Source organism: Micromys minutus, assembly GCF_963924665.1.
Source record: "Micromys minutus genome assembly, chromosome: 1".
NCBI lineage: Eukaryota > Metazoa > Chordata > Mammalia > Rodentia > Muridae > Micromys > Micromys minutus.
This window is the reverse complement of record NC_137969.1, coordinates 31,475,568-31,497,147: the sequence shown is the minus strand read 5'-3', so window position 1 is coordinate 31,497,147 and position 21,580 is coordinate 31,475,568.

The window sequence follows — 21,580 nt, the reverse complement described above, 5'->3', positions numbered from 1 at the left end:
GGATTTGGGGAGGTGGCTTTGGTTTTTACCTTACAGGTCCTTTAGGGTCTTACTATGGCTTCTGGTTTTGTGTTTTGGGGAGATTCCTGTGTGTACGAACATATGTGTCTCTTCGTCTACATGCATGTTTTTGGCTTTTTCTTTAGCTCTTTTTCTTCTGTTTTGTTGTCTTCTGGTTTGTTTTATCTTAAATTTAAATTTTTTTATTGCTATTCTTTAAATGCTTGTTTGTTTTCTAACCCTTGACAGAAAGGGTTTGGATTCAGAAGAGAGAGAAGGTGAAGGGACTCCGGGAGGGGTTGGGGTAGGAACCATAATCAGAATATATTATATGAAAAAATTATCTTCAATAAAAGAAAGAAAAACAAGTTTTTTTTTCTGGGGTATATATAGACAAAGAAGTAAAACTGCTGCATCTGAGGTAATTCTACTTTAAGTTTTGAGTAACAACTACATTGTTTTTCAAAACCACTACAGTATTTTACCTCCCAATCAACAATGCACAAGGTTCTGCTTTCTCCATAGCTCCACTCACATTTCTAGTCTTTCAAATGTGTGTGTGTGTGTGTGTGTGTGTGTGTGTGTGTGTGTGTGTGTGTGTGTGATACAGTGCCATAACAAACATTTGGAGGTCAGAAGACAACTTTGGGGAATCAGAGCTTGAGCTTAGATTGGCAGGTTTTGTGCCAATCACCTTTATCCACTGAGTCATTTTGCCTGCCCAATTGTTGTTGTTGTTGTTGTTGTTGAATAGTAATTGATTTGATAGGTAACAGGTGCGCCACCTTGTGGTTCCTAATTTAACAACAATGTTTGAATGAAGAAGATATTTTCTTAGATGTGTCTCTTATAAGCAAAATGATGCCACAATTTGATGTGGGGACTTTTTCAACTGTCAGCAATTCCCTCCAGTTCAGCTACTAGGTGTCCTGTGAATGTGAGTGGTAGAAAATTGAACAAAATCATTTCCAACACCAAGTCATTGTGTCTTCGCTTCTATTGCATCGTGATTACATTGAAAATGCCACGCTTGATGAGACAGCCATGTTCCAGAAGAGAAATCCTACAGCATCTCATATCTCCGTGAGTCTTGGGAATCTGAATTCAGAAGCAGAGAGAGTGTGGCCAGAGGCTGGATAGTGGATGCTGGAAACACAAGTTTCAACAGCAATAGGAATGGATTGAGTGTTGTCCAGCAGGGTATCTATAGCTAATGATACCCTGCATGCTCAGAAAGGCTAAGCACACTGAAATGTTTCATCAAAAATGGCACATATGTCAATTATCTTGAATTGTAATGGCTATTCTGCAATCTATAATATACCAAAACATTTTATTGGATACCATATATATTTTTGTGTGTTATTTGTTAGAATAATTTAGATTACAAAAAATGCCCAGTTCCCATAAATATCCTATGAAATGTGGGTATGGTGGTGCTTAACTATAATCCCAGCACTTGGAGTGTGGAGGCAAGAGACTTAGGAACTCAAAGGGTTCCTTCATTAAAGTCATCCTTGGGACCAGCCAGAGCTACATGTGACCCTATCTTAAAAACCCAAGGCAAAATAAGTCAGCCTATGTTTTTTCATTAGCAATATATAGTTTATCAAATAAGTCTACAATGGTGTTATTAAAATATTAGCTTGCTTTTGCTAGTTTCCTAAATTTCAGACTCAAGTTTGACTACTCTTATATACATTAAACTTTTTTTATATGTCATTTTTGTCATTTTCATGAAGCAAAAATATCTTTTCTTATAACTTAGTCAGTACCTCAAAGTGTGCTTTTGAATTTGATGGGTTTCTTTCATCTGAAATTTTATATCTAATTTTTAGTTTTTAAAATTTTGTATTCGTACATGTTCATTGTACAAAGTTATAGCTTTCATAACGACATTTTCATTTGAGTTGGAAACCCTCTCTGTGGCCCATAAGCGAGCTTGTTTTCTGTGCCCTCCAGGTACTAGCCGCTTACTGGGCTCTGCTGACTCCACACCTGCTCCTTCCCAGCCAGCAGCCCAGTCCTCAGCATGAACAACAGAGCTGCAATAACAGTGGACACGCAGCTGCTGCCAGCATCACCTGGGGACAGGGGACAGAGGCACAGGAACAATCATACAATAATCAATACAGCACAAGTCCCTCTGTAGGAGGCTAAGAATGACACACCATACTGCTCAGAGGGAAACTGTAGAGAAAGCAAAGGAAAAATTAAGACAAATTCGGGACATGATTAGCTCTGTGGGGGTTTTGAGGGCTAGGATTTAAAGACACATTTACCTACAAAGTCTGTCCTGGAGAGGCTGCCACTTCATGCCAAAATGGTCCCTCTCTACCACTGAGAAATTTCATAATCTGGCTAGGAAATTTTTATTTTTCTAAGCTCATCAAAATGGGGGATAATCATCTGACCTGAAATACTCATGGCTCTTCCATGAATTTGAAGTCACCAACCCAGGGTGATTAAAAGTCAATTGTAAATAATATTTTTAAGATTTATTTATTTAATGTATGTGAATACACAGTTACTCTCTTCAGACACACCATTAGAGGGCATTGGATCCCATTACAGATGGTTGTGAGCCACCATGTGGTTGCTGGGAGCTGAACTCAAGGCCTCTAGAAGAGCAGTCAGCGCTCTTAATTGCTGAGCCATCTCTCCAGCCCATAAATAATATTTTTAAAGAGGTTAAAAAAAAGAATCCTGAAGCTGTGGCATGACTTCACCAATTATGTTGGGTCATTATTCTAGTTTTTGGAACCAAAAGTTTCTGTTGCTATAGAAATATACAAAGGATACCAACCAGAGGCATGTTCAAGCCTTTTAGGAAGTTACCTGTGGCCATGTTCTGCTGATAGCATCTCTATGGTGTGCCCTGGGCAGTCAGAGAGGAGGCTCAGTGAGGATTTCCACACTCTGGGTTTCTCTACCAGCTTGACCTTTCGCACCAATCACAGCTGCCCTGCATCTTCCAATAGGAAGACTGCAAGGCAACCCTGTAAAGATTTTGGTAAGCTCTCAGTCCAGACTGGGTCTGGCTCCTCTGTTTGGGCCTCAAAGGACCCTTTTAGGCTGCATGCTTATTACCTCTGGACTCTTATTGGTAAAGAACAGATCCAACATCTGAACAGAGTTGTTTTAGTTCCTATAGCCCAGGGGGAAGCCCTTCTTTCTTCCACCAACCCCATATCCGTAGCACAGCCATGAGGCAGCCCTCAGGCCTGGGACCTGCTGGAAAACACGCCTGCCTTCTTCCATCAACAACACTGCCACCTGCTCCCTTGGCAGGAGACCCACTAAGAAATGTTTTGCCATTGTTTCCTTTATTCTTAAGTTGTAGTGGGAGTCAAGGTAAAGTGTAGTTGTCTGCTGTGGTGGCTGGGGCCCAGGATCCCCATTCACTTGAGTGTTCAGATCAGTTCAAATTCACTCCACCATGTTCAGTATGTAAAGCCCTAAGCAGGTTCTTGTGTAGAGCTATGGGACACCTACAAACTTCCCTGAGGGAACACAAGCCCTCAACACCGGAACACTCACAATCTCATCTAGAGTGTGTGTGTGTGTGTGTGTGTGTGTGTGTGGTCAAGTCACTTCCCAAAGGACTTGAGATACTACAGACCCACAAGGTGAGGACCCATAGACACCACCATATTCATCCACAGAATATGCAGGACAGAATTTCTGCTACACCCTGTCCCCAGTAAGACTATCACAGGCATGAAGAGAATGAGCCTGGTCTGCTAACTACCCTTCATTTGAATCAGAGGTTCTGCTATTGGCTCTAAATGAATATTCTCAAGTGACCATTTGGCCATTTGTTTCCTGAGTCTGATGCTCTTCCTTTGGGAGGTGACATGACCACACACACACACACACACACACACACACACACACACACACACACACACACACACACACACACACTAGATGAGGCTGTGAATGTTCCAGTGTTGAGGGCTTGTGAGGGAAAAATACAAACAACACATGTAGCTAAAACAAGTTAAACCTGAAGACACCCACACTACACAAACATAAGTGCACTCTGCTCCAGACTGGATCTGAAATAACCATCCCTAAAGGTGCCCATGTTGTAGGCCTGGCTAGCAGCTCCTGTGCTAGAGGGAACAGAGACCTTCGACTTCATGGAAGGAAGCTATGCCATCTAGGGATGCTCTTGCAGCAGATTCTGGGACCAGATCCTTTTCTGGCTCTCACTTTTCTTTTAGCTACCATGCAGTGAGCATGCCTCCTCCTCCTCTATAAACTCACTATTCTTACATCCCAACCACCGACACAGAGCAACAGGGTCAAGTATAGTATGAACCGAAACGGCCTCTATTTACCAAATGGTTTTCTCTGGCATTTGTCACAGAAAGCTGACTAATACATTTATCTACACAAACAAGCACTGTAAACCCTACACGAAATATCAACAGAGATGTGCACACACAACTGAGTGTGTGTGCAGACACACCTGGATGCTCCTGTGCACGTGCACGAGGGAACCGGCGTAAACACACAGTTCAACTAGGCATCCAAAGAATGCAGTAAGTGGCAATTTTAAAAGTATGAAAATATAGCAAGCACAGACTCTCAAATTAGTATATCAAAATTATTATCAGAATCATATCAAAAAATATATTGAATATAAATAGTGTCCCCCCCTTAATTGTTCATCCCAGTCTCTGTACCTGTGGATATGGTTCGGGTGCTTTTCAAATAGATTCAAGTTAAGGTGGGGCCCTCCTCTGGTTATTATTATAAAGAGAGAGACTTAGGGCCACACTGGGCAGAAGCTACGTGGTCACAGAGGCAGAGGGCAGAGAGGTGCTCTCTGCTGTAAGGAATGCCAAGAGGGCTGGGACTGCCAGAAGCCCAAAGGACTGAAGCAGGAGCCCTCCCCTGCAGCCTGTGGAGGAACCAAAGCCCTGCCCATAAATTGACCTGGGTTTCTAGGCTCCATAATGAGAAATCAGGCCCTGTTGTTTTTAGACACTCCACTTCTGGTAGTTGCTAGGGGAACCCCAGGAGACTTATATAGCATGCAGTGAAAAGACGCTTGAGCAAAGGATTCCACATGAAGAATAAGTCCAGGGTAGGGGGATAACGCGGCTGTGTCTGATGTGTGCCCATCTTGAACTTGGGTCCCGGTAATTGTCTGAACTGCCAGCTCTCAGCTCACTCCACTACTTACGATTTTGAAGTCCAGCCAAATGCCCTGGAAAGGCTCTTGGTGGCTCCATCTGCCCACAATGGTTGTGTAAGGCCCAGGCAGATGAGACAGACACAGTCTGGATTGCAAAGGTCTCACCAAAGGTCTTTACAAGACACCGCTGCGTTTAACCAGTCCCACTGGGGAACATGGAGGACAGCTTCATGTGTCAGGGAAGTACCGGATCAGAGTTCCAGCCCCTCCCTTACTCCCCTTGCTATCTTTTTACATGCAGAATGTGTTCTGGCCCCTCCAGAACCAGGGCCATTCTACCCAAAGGTTCTCCTGAGCATCTTTTCCTGAGCATCTTACCGTGCCTCTCCCTGCTTTTCTCCACAATGTTACTGCAGGAAATTGTACCTAGGGAAATGAGAATTAAAAAGTCCGGACAGCTGATTGCACATGCAAACCACTGTAGGAAATCAAAGGCAAGGCAGCGGCAATGTCTTCGTATTTACTGAGCTGTGAAATGTTTGTGATGCTTAATGGGATCCTGGTGAGTTGCAGGCACAGCCTTTGATGCTTAAGCCTTATGAAAATTCATGTGTGCACTCAGCTGGCTCTGGGGAAATACCCTGATCTTTTGGTGAGGTGAGCTTTATAGATGCTCAGCTGGTGAGACACAGTTTCCTAGTTCCCACAGACTTGGATGGTCCTTTTTAAATGTCTTACTTAAGGGCAAAATCTCTTTCTCTTATTGTTTCTGCCCTGTGTTCATCTGCTTTCCGTTGCTCTAACAATGTACCTGTGGTGGGGTATTTTATTAAGAAAGAAGTTCATTTAGCTCAGTTTCAATCACATCATGTTAAGAACACATGCGTACCTGTCGGTGTGGCCTCCTGCCTTCTCATTATAAACTCACCCTCATGATCTCATTTAATATTAGTCATTTTTCAAAGCCCCAGCCTCTCCACACCATAGCCTAAATTTTCACCTCCTTGGATCTGGGGCATAACTGGGTGTTAGGGCACTGGCCTCCCATGTGGAATGCCCTGGGTTCCATTCCCAGCATTGCAAACCCAGAGGCTGCCATTCTCAACACTACTGACCTTGGAGTTAACCTCCGTCTTGCTCTGTGTTCATGCTCTAACACTGCCCTTCCCTGCCAGGGTCTCTTTTGTACAGAGAGGAGCACCATGCCCAGAATAAAAGCTGTACAGGTTCTAGCATCAGGAAATGCTGGATTCCAGTCCCCAGGCACGTGTCTAAATTCTCTGAGCTCCCATTAGATCACATGCAAAGACAATCAAGGCATTCTTGTAAAGGCAGAGAAGGAAACGCCCTGCAGCACAGGACTGCCCCAGGTTCACCCACCTAAGCCTGGTCTTTGCATTGTTTTTAAAGAGAAGATGCCTAGCTTTATCTGCTTTCTCCTCCCAACAGACAAAAAGTGGTAAAGGTCGGGGAGCAAATGGTTACTTGACTTATTAGCTTTGCTGGGAGCTGCTAGGGGGCTCATCTTCTCTCCCGGGCTTCTTACAGGCAGCTACATCTCAGTGCTGCTTGGAAGCTACAAGGATTGGCCAAGTGTACCAGCCATCTGGAGCCGAAAGCTATTCTGGTCCTGATCTGAAGAGATGGGGAGCTGGCACCCTGGGCCTTGGAAGGAAAGGTGCCATGAGGAGTGGGGTGGAGGCAAAGGACAACAGGATAGCAGAAGGTGGTGGCTTCGTGGGCTGAAAACAGTTGGGCACTCTAGGCGTGTAGCCAGTGTTTACTGATTTCTGCAGAGATGTTCTTGAGAAGACGTCCTGCGTCATACACCGGCACATCTATCTACCCAAGACACAAACAGCCTGTCCTCAGTGACACAGGTGGTCTTCCTACAATTAACCCTGAAGGGGTGAAGGGATGTCACATACCACATAGAAACCGATGGGACCATTCTCTCATTCCAATTTGTAGAATGTCTGCTCTTCCATAACAGGCTTTAAAGATGAGGCTGGGCTTCCTTCTGTCTGTCTTCACCTTGCTCCTGGTGCTTCAGGGCTTGCACTTGACACTTTTTGTGATGAGAGGCATCTAAGACTCTAATCTTCACCGAAGCCTTCCCTTCTCTGACTGCTGGTGCTGATGCTGCACCACGAGAAGCTGCACTGTGTCTCTGGACAAACAGCTCCAGGAGAACCGTGTTCTTTTTCTGAATTGGTGTTTGGAGGTGTTAGTATTTCATCCCAGTAGGTTTGGGGTGAATGAAACAACGACTTGAAAACTGACCCAACAGAGTTAATAAAGTGATGGCTAAGATCGTTCTCCGAGTGAAGACAATGGAAGAGTTCTCCTTTTCAGTAACTTTAAGTGATCAAAGACTAAGACAGACAATTTTCTTTGGGATAGATTTAACCAGGCTCACATCACTCCTGGACCCTACCTGTTAGGTGGGAGGGTCACTCTAATGTGCAGGGTGGAGAGATGCCATGTGAGTCTCCTGCTCCAGAACATCCACTTCTGTCTAGTTGTTCAGTATAAAACCGTTCTCCCCGCCCACCCTGCTGGGCAGGGTAGTCTCTCCACAGCTGGGAGCTTGAGGGGACTTCAGGGAGACCTGATCACGCTTCCAAATGAGGAAAGGACATGCTAACATCCCTTAGGCCCTGGGCCAGGCATCAGACAGTCACTCTGTCCTTATGATACTACATGAAATAGGCACATATGTGTTGAGTGGTGTGAGACACTGGCTTCCATGTCTTGCAAGAGCGTGCCACAGGGCAGCATGTCACCAGAGTTTAGAGTGACAGTAAGCAGTGCAGGCTTTTAACTAGTGTCCTTTTGTGTCCCAGGATCCCACCGAAGATTCTCCATTACATCTGTCACCTCCCATCCTCAGGGTCTTCTTGGCCATAACAGGTGCTCAGATCAGGTGCTTTCAGTGACCTTGACAGATGCGACAAGTACTGTCAGGTACCTGTAGAATGTCTCTCAGTTGAGATTTGCCTAGTGCTCTCTTTGTGACTAGAGAGGGGTTATGGCTTATTAAGAGGAAGACCACAGAGGTAATATGCCTGCCACCTCCCCATATGACATCAGGGTGCCCACTGTCACCATGACACGATAAATGGAGTCAGCCTTCATCTCAAGGTAGTGTTTGTCATTGCCCACTGTTGTCGGTTCTGCCTGCATCTCTTTCTAGGCACTAGGTACAGCATGGACTTGAGAAATGGTGTGCTTCACTTCTTTGGGGTGGAGCATCTACATGTTAACTGGGTACAAACTGCTCATTCTCACTTTACTTATCTCTATCTTACTGTAGCCTTGATCTTCATTTGTACACTGAGTCCCGTTACTTTTCTTGCTTAGATGGTCCTGACTTTGATTTATAAACCTCCAACTGGCTCCTGTGTCTCTTTGCCCTGTTCCCACTTTTGTTGTGTGTCTACTTACTGGTTTCTGTGTTTCCTCTCTGAACTGGCTGGTTTTGTGTCAACTTGACACAAGCTGGAGTTATCACAGAGAAAGGAGCCTCAGTTGAGGAAATGCCTCCATGAGATCCAGCTGTAAGGCATTTTCTCAACTAGTGATCAAGGGGGGGGGGGTCCAGCCCCTTGTGGGTGGTGCCATCACTGGGCTGGTAGACCTGGGTTCTATAAGAAACCAAATTGAGCAAGCCAAAGGAAGCAAGCCAGTAAGTAACATCCCTCTATGGCCTCTGCATCAGCTCCTGCTTCCTGACATGTCTGAGTTCCATGACTTCCTTTGGTGATGAACAGCAATGTGGAAGTGTTAGCTGAATAAACCCTTTCCTCCCCAACTTGCTTCTTGGTCATGATGTTTGTGCAGGAATAGAACCCTGACTAAGACACTTTCTCTCTCCAGCACTACACAACAGCTCCCACTTCCTCCTATACATTCTCTGCTGGCCCTGATCTCCCAGGACTTTTACTCCCTTTCCTCAAAGTGTCACAATAGAGGTTGAGAGCAAGGCACTGGGTTTGCTTGTTGCTATTGGGGTTTCCTTGTTCTAGGCCCTCTTAAACGGTGAAGCTAGGAATTATGAATACTGTTTCATGCTCACAGTGTTCTACTAAATATCTGTCCGCACCTGACCTTCATGCATCTGTACATGTGTTTGTTATGTCAGACTTAAAGTGACTTTATCCCATGCCTCCAGATTTCATCCTGGACCACATACATTGGTCTAGCCTTTCCCCTACTTGTCTGTAAAATGAAGCTTGGAAGGGGAGTTTGTCAATCATCTGCTGCCTGTTAGCACGTTGTTGAAAGACTCCAGGTTAGACTTATTTTCTTCCTGTCAAAATGACTGGCTCTGAGCCTGGAGTCTGATTTTATAACCTTATGGCAAACAAGATTTTCTACTTCCTCAAAAATATTTCCCAGATGCAAAGTCCCCTCGTGCAGGTACCAGGTACACATCTGTGCTTTGAGGGGTCTTATGTGCTCTTCACTGCAAATGGGGCCATGGAGAGGATCCCTCACTTCTAAGACTCCCACACCTTCACCCAGTCATAGTATCTCCCCTGTCTATTTAAAACTATCAGTGCTACCCCAACTGTTGTTCTTCAACTCTTTGGTTTAACTTTTGTTAAGAGGCGTAATATCTTGCTGCTTGTTTTGACTTTCGTCACCACAGGATCGAACCCTAGCTTCAAAGAAGAGAATGAAAATATTTTATATAACTCTTCAGACTTATTTGATTTTTGATTACATGTAAGTAGATGGGTATGTGCACGTGAGTGTGGGTGCCTGCAGGGGTCAAAGGCATTTTGGCGCCCTGGAGCGGGCGTCATAGGCAGCTAGAACAGTGCTGGAGAAGAGCAAAGGTTCTTAAGCACTTGGCCATTTCTCCAGAGCCTAGTGTGTGGTTTTTTAATCTCAGAGTCTTCCTTGTGATTTCCCAGATATCTGCAAGAAAGTCACAAAAGCCCGTGTATCCCTACCTGCAGGGCTAATTCTGTATGTTAGTCTTATCTGAAGCCTGGTTTCCCTCCATCTTTGCACCCTGGCTCACTGTGTCTACATCTTCAGCTGTGCCTGCTTCCTGACTCTCCCATCCTCAGGGTTGTGCTCTCACTGAGCAGGGAGGTCTTCCACAAGCAGGGAGAAGAGTGTCAGAACCCCACAGGAAGTTAACTGCCTGGCCTCCAAGCTCCAGATACACACTCTGGAGGTGGGTCTGACCTCTCTCAGACAACTTTCACATTGTCTCCCCGAGCAGAGTCAAGGTTTCCAGGACTCTTCTTGGTGCCAGGAGCAGATGAATTCATGAGAGCCATTGCTGAGCCAAGATCCCGTGGAGTCCTGCAGAGCTGGGGTCATCTGCTTGGAATGCCGCTGAGCCTGTTTTCCAAAGGGGAAGGGGACCGCCTTCTGCTTTTATGAAACCGTGTTCTTCAATTATTTAGTGCTACACATTACTGTGAAAGCTTGCACTGTGTGTTTGATGCCCATTTCCCCCCCCCCAATAAGGGAAGGACTCTGCCACACCATCCTGGGCATAGCCCTGTGTGCTGTGAACCTTCCACTCTCTATTAGGAAAGACTGAGAATGTATTCTATGGACCGATAATTCCACCAGAGTAAAAGTGGTCTCTCTGCTTGATAATTAACTCAAAAGATTTAATATGGGACATAGGCCATGGGCTGGTGACAAGGTCACGTGCAGGTTATTTTGATTCAGTACCTGTGAGGGAAAGTGTATCACAGGTCTGAAGGAGCCAGATTCAGTGAGGTGGTCTGAGGGCAGAGAGCAGACCACACACACATACCGATGTGACTGTCTTTCAAATTCATTTAATTAAGTCGGTGATACAGAGCTCCAAATGAAATACCAGTATGGCTCTGAGTTACCATTGTGACCCCCACCCCCAGGAGGGCATGTGATCGCTCCACCTTCATATCACACCCCTCACCCCCACTTTTCCACTGAGACTGTCCAAGGAAGGACTCTGAAGGAGGGAGGACTCCAGCCCCTTTCCCAAGTAGTGGCATAAGGAAAGCAGACAGCAGGAGTCTGCTGTAGGAGCCATATGGGAAAGTCAGGAAAGTCTGTCTTCCACCCAAACTTGAGACAGTCCAGACTTCGAGACAGGCCAGAGCATCTGACATCTCATGACACCAGGAAGCAGTTTCCAGGCTCAAAGGAGCTTAAGGACATACATTCATCTTTCTGCTCCAGGTTCAAGGACAGGGTGGGCCAGGCCTGCCTTTTTTTTCCTCTTGCGAGCATCTGGAATAGGTTCAGAATGTGACCCAAGAAGAGCCTCCAGTAACCCCTCAGGTTCTCAGACAGGATCCGTCTGAGAGTCAGAGAGGAGGACCCAGACGTGTGATGGTTGAGTGTGTTTGTGTATACTGCTGTGAAATATGAGTGTGTGCATCTAAAACTAGGAGTACAAATGTGTAACTGTGCACAGATGTGTGCTTTCTTTCATGTCTGAGAAGTTGCACACTCACCCTGACCAAGTTGGAATCACCAGGCACATGCTAAGGACTTAAAGATCTTAATTCACCTTACTTCTTCTACTGGAATTTTCCCATAAACCAGATGAGTCTCCCAATGAACTAAACAGAAAACCTGGACTTACAGGGAGAAACGGACTATGAGGAAAGCAGAAAATGTAGAAACGAGGGACAAACGTGGATTGGTTGATTCAACGTTAGACTCTTTGTAAAGTGGGACAGAGAAACAGAGCAACAAAAATCTAGTTGGTAACATGGAGTTGCCTGTTCTTCACTGTAAGGATTGAGGCATAGAGGACGTGGCCAGTTTGCAGATGAAACCAGCCTACTATGAAATATCCTTAGCTCATTTCCCCTAGTTTCTTAAAGAATCAGACAATAACTTCTTCAGCTGTCCTCTGAGGCTGAGGAACTTCAGCATGGGTGACTCCATCTTGATTTTTCATGTAGTCTTAGAGGGCCCAGTACAGGAGCCTTGTGCAATACACCAGGGTCCAGAGATTCCTATTGGACACTAACAATATGGAAACTCAGCCACCGAGAGAACATCACTCCCAAAGAGAAGAGAGGCAGGATAGCACCTTACTGCTATGAGGAGGTGAAACTGGAAGGGTGGCCACAGTTGGGACCTCATAGTGGGAGGGGCCTGTTCTTGGAAACTAAGAGGTATCTGGGCATCATGCATTTATTCCACATCACATCTGCAAGAATCCTTGGCGATGCCCTTGGGAAAGCCTTGTTTTAGCATCATGTGAATTCGCCCATCCATTGTTTATTCATCCAGCAACAATTTACTATCTGTCTGTGGCTGAGCCTCAAAATTCCAAATGTAAATCAGGTGAAGCCCTGCCCTCAGGGGTCACCTTCTCTGATGAGGAACTATAAAAAGATAAGTTGGGGTCTTAGAAGTCACCCAAAAGTCCATGTTTGAAGCTTGGTCCTCAACCTTCATTACTTTGGGGGAAGTGGTAGGACCTTTGGGACGTAATTGGATTTTGGAATCCTGACTCCTTATTTTCTTTCTGGATCCTGTAAAACATGAGCTGAGCCTCTTGCTTTACCATATGGTCCTCACCATTATGTGTTGCCTAACCATAGACCCAAAGCAACAACACCTAGCAACAGTGGTAGGAAACTATTATGGGTACTGTCCATTGTCAACTTGAGATCTACATCACCAGGGTGTAGGCCCCTGAGAGTGTCACTGTGGAATTATCTTGCTTAGTCATTGAGGCAGAAAGACCAGCACACTGTAGGTGGCAATGATAGGGATCTACGTTGGATCCTGAACTGTATAAGACAGAAAAGGTCAGCTGTGCATGGGCACCATCATCCTCTGCTTTATGATTCTGGCTATGATATGATCCAGTCTGCTTCTGGCTCCTGCCAATTCAACTTTCCTGCCACAGGGAACGGACCCTTGAACTATGGACTGAAGTAAACCATTGCGTCTTGATTTGCTTTTCCCAGGTACTTTGATCTCAGCAACAAGAAGAGAAACTAGGACAGAATGACCATGACCCTAAATAAACCTTTGTTCCTTATAAGTTGAATTCTCTCAGGTACTTGTTACAGGAAGAGAAAGCTAATGCAAGGTTCAAAGAGTCCAATATTCATCTTCTTTCTGTTGTAGAATGTTGCAGAGAAGTGGAACCAGCAGGATGCATTCATATATAGATGAAAAGATTTGTTAAGGAACTGGCATATGCAATTGTGGGACTGGCACGTCTGAGCTGTGCAGAGCATGCTAAAATATGAGACCAGGAGGAGCCCAATTGTAGTTTGAGTCCAAAGTCAGTTGGGAGATGAAATTCCTTCCTCTTTGGGGGCTATCTTTATTTTTATTCTCATGATAAACACCATGACCAAAAGCAACGTAGGGAGAAAGGATTACTTATACTTCCATATGATAGTCTATTATCAAATGAGGTCAAGGCAGAAATTTAAGGTAGGAATGTAGAGGCAGGTACTACTGTAGAGGCCACCGAGGACTGTTGTGTGCTGGCTTGCACTCCATGGTTTGCTCAGCCTGCTTCCTTATACACCCAGGGCCACCTGCCCAGAGATGGCACTACCCACAGTGCACTATGCTCTTCCACATCATCCATCACTAAATAAACTGCCCCCCTCTTGCCTACAAGCCAATATGACAGGGCCTTTTTCTCAAGAGCTCTTCTCAGATATGTCTAAGTTTACATCAAGTTGACAAAAAGCAAGCACTACAGGAGCAGAGTCTTCCCCATCAGGGTTTGATAAAGGCTGTGACTTTTATGGAAGGCATTCTGTTTGACTCAAAGTCAACTGATTCAAATGTTGATCTGATCTAAAATACCTTTGCAGAAGCCTCCCTAATAGTGCTTGCCCGAGTTTGTGGGCACACTGCCACTGTCAAGTTAACACATTAATTCAACTCTCTCACCCTATAATTCTGTGAAAGAAAGCACCAGAAAGTCCTTGTGTGGAATCCTAAACAGGCCCCAGAGTTCACAGTGTGGACCTCCTTGAATCAGCCATACATAGAAGGAGGATAAGACTGGCTGTGGATGACTGGGGGCAGAGCAGAGAGAAAGGACTGGAGAAAAGGTGCTTATTAGGGAAGCCCAGATCAATGTAGGCCAGAGGTCTCATGCACAGCCATGTAGATCAAAAACTCCAGCATCTACAAAGGCTGGCCACCTCTGTGGGTGTAAACACACATACCAGGCCAGGCTCACCTGGTATGGCTGCAAGAAATTAAGTCAGGCCAGCTGGAGGGGCCACAACACAACTGAGGGTGTGGCAACTTTACTGAGAGCAATCGGACTTTTTATACCTTTATCAGAAAGAGAATATAATGACAATTGCAAGGATCAGTACAGTTGCCAGGGTACAATGATTCTTACAAAGTATACAAGGTACAGAAGATTAATGGCTAAGACCAATTGTCCTGCCAAGTTTCCATGCTTCCTGGATGACTGAGGGGACATACAGAGAAACAGAAAGCAGCCTGAATGCTTCACTCCCTGAGAGAGTGCACTGGTCTCTCAGGAACAGGAAGGTACATTGTGACCCAGGAGCCTTGACTCTGAAAAACGTGTGGCACATATAACACGTGCCTTTCAAGGGACCTAAGCCAACTAGGAACTACTGATTTCCTGCATGTGGACACACATATAAACCTAGAGATATGTGAGCAGGTGGAGGTTAGGGGTTGGTCTATTGCTATCTATACAGATACCCAATTCTGAACCCTAGAATCTGGTTTCTGTCCAGATGAGTGCATTCTCACATTCACCAGACTTTGCTGTGTAAACCTTGCTTCCCGGCTTAAAGCTAATTAGTTAATAAAAGGCTAGAGCCTATGGCTGGGCAGTAGAGAGAGAAATGCAGAACTTGAGGATTGAGGAAGAGTCTTCGGAGAGACCGGAGGAAAAAGCAAGGAAGAAGAAGATGGAGAGAGGAGGAGGCCTCCATGGTGCCAGATGCATCATGAGCACATGGGCAGGAGAAGTGCACCCTGGGGACAGGTTGACGGAGCAGAAGCAGCCCAGGCGAGACTCAAACAGCAAGCAACAAAAGACATATGGTTTGAATATAGATGAATTATGTCACATGTGATTTCACACGATGTGAATAGCATAGACTCTACCCAATCTAGACTTACAGCTTATAAATACCAAGATTCTGTGTCTTTTAGACGGGCTAGCTAGAAAAAATAATTCATTACAGAAAAAAATAATCATTACAATCCTCCATGCCCACCTCTGAGCTGCTCGCCTATGTGTGTGAATGTAATTATTGATCTTCTTTGATCCTCAGTTGCCACATCTTCCACCTTGACACTCTCTCTCACAGGGCGCCATGACAACTAAATCAGGCCTCTGGGATGACCCTCCGCACATGGCCTCACTGCATCTTGACAAGGGTAACAGCTCCAGAGGTAGTGTAGCCTATATGTTCATTGTCGCTGCTAAGTTACTTTTACCCATAATCCCAGGTTTCTGTGTTACAGGAGCATTGGGTGAAGCCTAATCCTGCCACACAGTATCCGTGTTACAAAGAATCCAGAGTGTGTGTGTGAAAAGTGAAGGACACTGATCGACCTGTGGGTGAGCCACTTCCCACGTTCCTCCGATGTGCACCTGGCACCTGGTACTTACACTACAGAGATTTGTCAAACCAACTGGAAGCAAACTGAAGAACACTGGAAATGTATTGTCCAATAACAGAACTCATGTTTGTGGAAGAGCCTTGAGAACCAGGCCTGAAGGAGCCAATCCTGGGATCCCCTCCTTAGACCCAGCAAGGGGAACAGCAGATGGAATATGTTTGAAGACTGCCTGGTGGCAGAGAAATCTAAAAATACACATGGACAGTCACATTACTCAAGTATCAACAGATACCAAAATTGCCGTGCCATAGAAGAGTCTCAGCAGCTCCAGAAGGAGCAAAGAGGCGTTTTTAATAACACTGCCTGATTTTCCCACACCATATGGTCTTGGTAATTAGTTCAGCCACATGCAACTCCCCTCACCACACGCTTGTGACATGATGCTAGAGAGATCAGCAGGAAATTGCAGTTTATTTTGACTCTATATGTTTGTGGCTACAAATGGTTTCAATAAGATTTGAATTAACAATCCTTCTAGCCCTATAAATGTTTTAGAGTAGACTTCTGTGGCCTTTCCTAGAAGACAGACCACTGTCCACAAAGGGGTGGGTGGTGGAAGAGGCTTTGCTCTGGTTCCAGTTCGTCTAAAGCTCTAGACTGCGCCCCCAGGCAGCCCCAGTGTTCACTAAATAGCAGGCAGGGTTAGCATGATGGGAAATCGCCAGTAAACACCACTGGGTGTTCCTTCCAGGTCACGACAGCACTAGCATGCTTATCCCAGCAAGAGCATCCATCAAGTCTGTCAAGGCAGTCTAAGATAGGAGGAAAGACTAAAATCAGCTTTCTAGGCTAGACAAATCTCTCAAGATAGAATCTATGAGAGGAAACTCCAAGGACTTTGGCAGGCTTCAGAAAGTGTGCAAAGAAAAAAAAGAAAAAAAAACTTTTATCTGAGGTGAGCATTAATTTAATGAGTACATAGGCAAGAGGAGCGAGCTCCTGTCCCGAGTCCTGAATTCTTGTATGGGCAGTCTGCTCCGTCATGGGCACTGCTCTCCCTGAGAGACGTAAATCCAGAGAAGGGAGATTAAAGATGGGGGGTGAGGATGGTGGGGAGTACAGCAGCACCTGCCTTGAGTAATATCCAACGCAAGCGACTAGGACTCAGCCAACCTCTCTCCCTTCCTTGTTCTCCCCACGGATGCCAAGAGGACATGTCTCTGAAGGACATTTAAGCCTTAGGTTGGTCTACTAGCCAATCTGTTGGTGAAATGACACATAAATATAGGGGAAGCCACACTTTGGAGAAGCTTCCAGGTTGAAGCTGTATCATTTCAAAGCCTACCTCAGGGAAGTATTTCCTACAGCAAGGCTGCCTTCTGGGGTTTCACATGTTGGAAGATTCTTTCTGATTAGATAGGAACAAACATCAATTAACCCAGACTACATACCAAAGGCAGGCCAAAGAACTGCCTTTACTCTAGTCTGGCTTGGTGAAATAATAAGTTTAATTAGGGTTGTTTAGGAGCATGGGTAAAAAGCATCAGAACACATAGATAGCTATACTATGAACTAAAAAAAAAAAAAAAAAAAAAAAAAAAAAAAAAAAAAAAAAAAAAAAAACCCACCCAGCAATTGCTAGCTACTTTTGTATGCTCAGAAATGGCAAAGCCTCATGACCCACCTTGTGTATTAAAACAAAACAAAAACAGCAACAACAACAAAAGCTCACATCTCCAACAATAAGCAGGAAACAGAGAGAATGAACTGGAAGTAGGAAAAAGCTATACAACTCAAAGTCTTCTGCGGTGCTGAACTTTCTCCAGCAAGGCAGAACCTACTGAACATCCCCAAACAGCCAACCAAGCACCCAAATAGCCAAACCTATGGAGGACATCTTTTATACACACCATTACACTGCCCATTGATGCATAGTGGGGTAACATATCCCTGGTACTAAGATTTCCATTCAATAAATGTATGGCTTAGGAGAAGCCCTTTCCTATTCACATGGGAGGTTCCTTCTGCATCTAAACTCAACTGATGGTTTGCCCTTGAAAGCACAGTATAAGTTGATGTCTATGTGCAGGTGAGGGCAGGCACAAGATGAGGCAAGACCTGTGATTGGGCAGTGAAAAAGAAAGGTGAGTGCAGAGTTTTTGAGAAATGGGAGAGATAAGAGAGAAGGGAGAGAAAGAAACCAAGATGGAAGAGGAGAAGGACAAACCAGACCAATGTGGATTTAAATAGCCACAGGTAGCTATGAATATCTTATTAGGAATGGATGACTATGGGGCAATTTGTGTTATCCGGGTAGGCAGTTTATATCAATATCAACTGACTCTAAGTCTATTATGTGGACATTTTGTGGAGTGAGAATTTACTAATATAAGTCTGGTTGATAAATTAAAAGCCTCTAGAGTTTTGGTTTTATTAGGTTATTGGGAATTGTGACCATAACCACAGGGGACAGATGCTGGGAATATAAGCAGAGTCCACAGCAAGAGAGCCAGGAGATAGGTGGCCAGTGCATAGGGCTAGCCATGGAGGTGGGGAGACCACAGGGGAAAGAGTGTAGCTGGCAATCGTGGTGTCTTTTCTATTGTTTTCATTTTTTTAATATTTAACACAATAGCACAGGATGTAAGTTTTCCCTCAGTTGCCTTGTTGGGATCATCTGGGTCTTACCCAACCATAAAACCCTCAGTATTTCTCTGGCTCTTTTATACCTCCTGCTCCCTCCTACTCTGTGCAGATCAGTTTCTCACACTCACTTTTTTGGGTGTGTTTTCATGTCTTCCATGTGTTTTTCTAAGCCTGTTACACATGCATGTGCACTCACCTTCACACATGCACACACGCTCACTCAGAGATTACCATTAAATCACCCCTGTAAAGAGGCAGGTTTTGTGTGAGAGGCTCTCTGAAAACCCACCACCAAGCATTTAAACAAGTATCAGTTAGTCTTAGGATCCAGAGTCTTGGGATCCAGAAGCTAACTAGACAGTTTTAGAAAAGAAAGCTAGCAAGTATCAGCAGGTCTTCCCACTTGTATCAACTCTCTTCTTGGGCACGGCATGTTGGGCACAGCACTGTGGTCAGGACACATGACTTGATTATCTCTCAGTTGCAGACAATCATTCTCTGTGATTCATCCTGCTTCTTTGTCCTGGGGCATTGCCATGGGTTCACTGTGCTCCTGAAGTGGGTAGGTGGGGCTAACTCATGGTGCTCTGTCCATCCCAGGGCCAAGTAGGAGGAGATCGTCACTTTCACAAAACACGCTTTCACTTGCCACACTTATACAGACTCCCCGAGTCTAACAGGTTCCAGGCCGGTGCTACAGCCATGCTTACTGCTGAAAGGGTCCCTGGCTGAACGAGCAGTTTCCAACCTTCTATACTCTCTTGCAAACAAGAAGTGCACAGAACAACTCCTAGGGGTAGGTGTCCACTCCAGAATCGGGCTTACTCTTTCTCCCTGCACTGCCTTATTGGCTATGCTCACATTTGAGACACCCCCCAACCCTCCAGCCTCAGCTGCACAGAAGCTTCCTCTTAGTTTTTCCCTAGGAACTCTGGCTAGATATAAATCTTGCCAGCTTTGTTTTCAGTTGACCAGAAGACTACTTTATCCACTGCCCCCCCCCCCTTATCATTTTTAACTCTTTAAGATTTGAGTGTTTGTTTGGTTTGGTTTGGTTTGGTTTGGTTTGCTTTGCTTTGCTTTGCTTTGCTTTGCTTTGCTTTGCTTTGCTTTGCTTTGCTTTGCTTTGCTTTGCTTTGCTTAATGTGTGCTTTGTCCTAATGTGCACGTGCTTGCCAGAAGAGGACACTGAATGCCTTTATAGATGTTTGTGAGCTACCATGTGATTGCTGAACTCAGGAACTCTGGGTAGAAAGCCAGTGTTCTTAACCACTGAGCCATCTGACTGGCCCTCCTCCTCTTATCTTTTTTACTCCTCCCAGTGGCTCTAAAGTTTTATCTACCTTAAATGTGTGCCAGTCTAAGTCCTTCAGCACAGCACAGCCTCTCCTGCCCATGATAACCAGATTCTACCTCAGGCTCAACCTAGCCACTAAAGCTCTATAATGGTGCCTGGTATGTGATCAGAGTTCAGATTTATTCTGCTCGCTGATACCCAGGTTTTCTGACACAATTTAGGGAAGATGTTCTTACTGGTTTTGTGCTCTTGGTGCCTTTTACAAATACCAGTTAAATATAATTATATGGCCTCATTTCTGGGCTTGATTTGTTCATCTTATGCCTGTAGTTATAACAACCTCATACTAGATTAACTACAGTAGCTTTTAGACATGGTTTTAAATGAAAGAATGTAATACCTGTGTTTTTCCTGTTGTTCAGCACTGCTTTTGCTATGTGGAATTTTTTTATATGATATATGAGAGTTTGTGGATTGTTTACTTCTCTACTTGTAAGGAATGGCTTTAGCATTTTGATAGACACTAAACTGAATCTGTAAGTCACTTTGGTAGTGTGGAAATTTCAGTAGCATTAATTCTTCTTGTCTATGAACATCAATAATGCTTTTCTAGTCTTTGATGTGCAACCTTTTAACTGTAGTTAAGTTTACCTCAATGTCATTTGTTCTATAATCTTTGTTGATCAGTTTTGCCTTTAATTGGATGTTCAGATGCTACACGACTTCACAAAGCACCTCTTTTGTCTTTTAATTTTTTATCCTGCATTTCTACTTACTCTGTATACGGTTCTAACAGATTTTCTTGAGTCTTCAGGGTTTTTTATGTAAAAAATGAGAGCTTTTGTAAACATCATTTACTTCTTCAAGTTGGTATTGCCTGCTCAAGATTTTTACCATACACTCAAGACTGTATTTTCCATTCGACATCCATATCAAATCTGAGGTTAGCTCTTCATGTCTTCGATACAGCATACTGGGATTTAGATGGGTCTCCCATGAAATCTTCAGCATACTTTTGCTATCATAGAAATCTATTCATAACTTCTACAGTTTGGATTCTGAATATCCCTTAACTAATCCTCAGGCTAAAGGCTCTATAGTGGTGCTGTGGGAAGGAGATGAGCCTTCTCAAGCAGATCCTGAGAGGTCTGTAAGTATCCAATGCATGCTCTTGAAGAAGAGTGAGGGCTTCTAGACCTCTCTAGCTCAGTCACTCACAGCAAGGAAGCTTTGCCTTCTTCCTCTGTGTACACTCTTGCCCTGATGTACTACATTGCCATGGGTCCAAACCAAGAAGACCAATTTGTCAAGGACTAAAATTCCAAAACTGAGCATCAAAGTAAACCTTTACTTATGATATTGTTCAGGTGATGCAAACCTAATCCCGCACGCATGAGCCTGGACATTCTCTTAATCTGTTTGGGTGATCTCTTCTTTTAAAGTGTTTTACAGTTTTTGCTATGCATACCTTACTCCTTTGTAAAACATATCAACATTTGTTTCTTTTTAGGCTATTACATTTTATTAATTAATTTTCTTTATTGTTTATTGCTATAAAAATAAACTGATTTTTATATGTTGAGCTTCTGTCCTGAAACCCTGATGAGTTAGCTTAGTAATTCTGGCAAGTTTTCTTCCTAATGGCTGCTTCAACCCTTTGTCTAGATTTAACAAATGAGAATCATGTGTAATGTATCACCAGCAATCTGTTTGACTTAATGTATGCTAAGCAAATAAGACTGCTTCAATATGTATCTTTGAGCTTACCTGGTTCATGGTGTAGTTTTAGCTTCACCCCTAGTAAAAATCTCTGACTTGGGAAGAAAGCAGCTCCTAATCACCCTTATATCTGCATTTCTTTCAGGATTTGAAAGATCAAAGAGAGTGTGTTCCAGACAGAAAGGTATTTAAAGCGT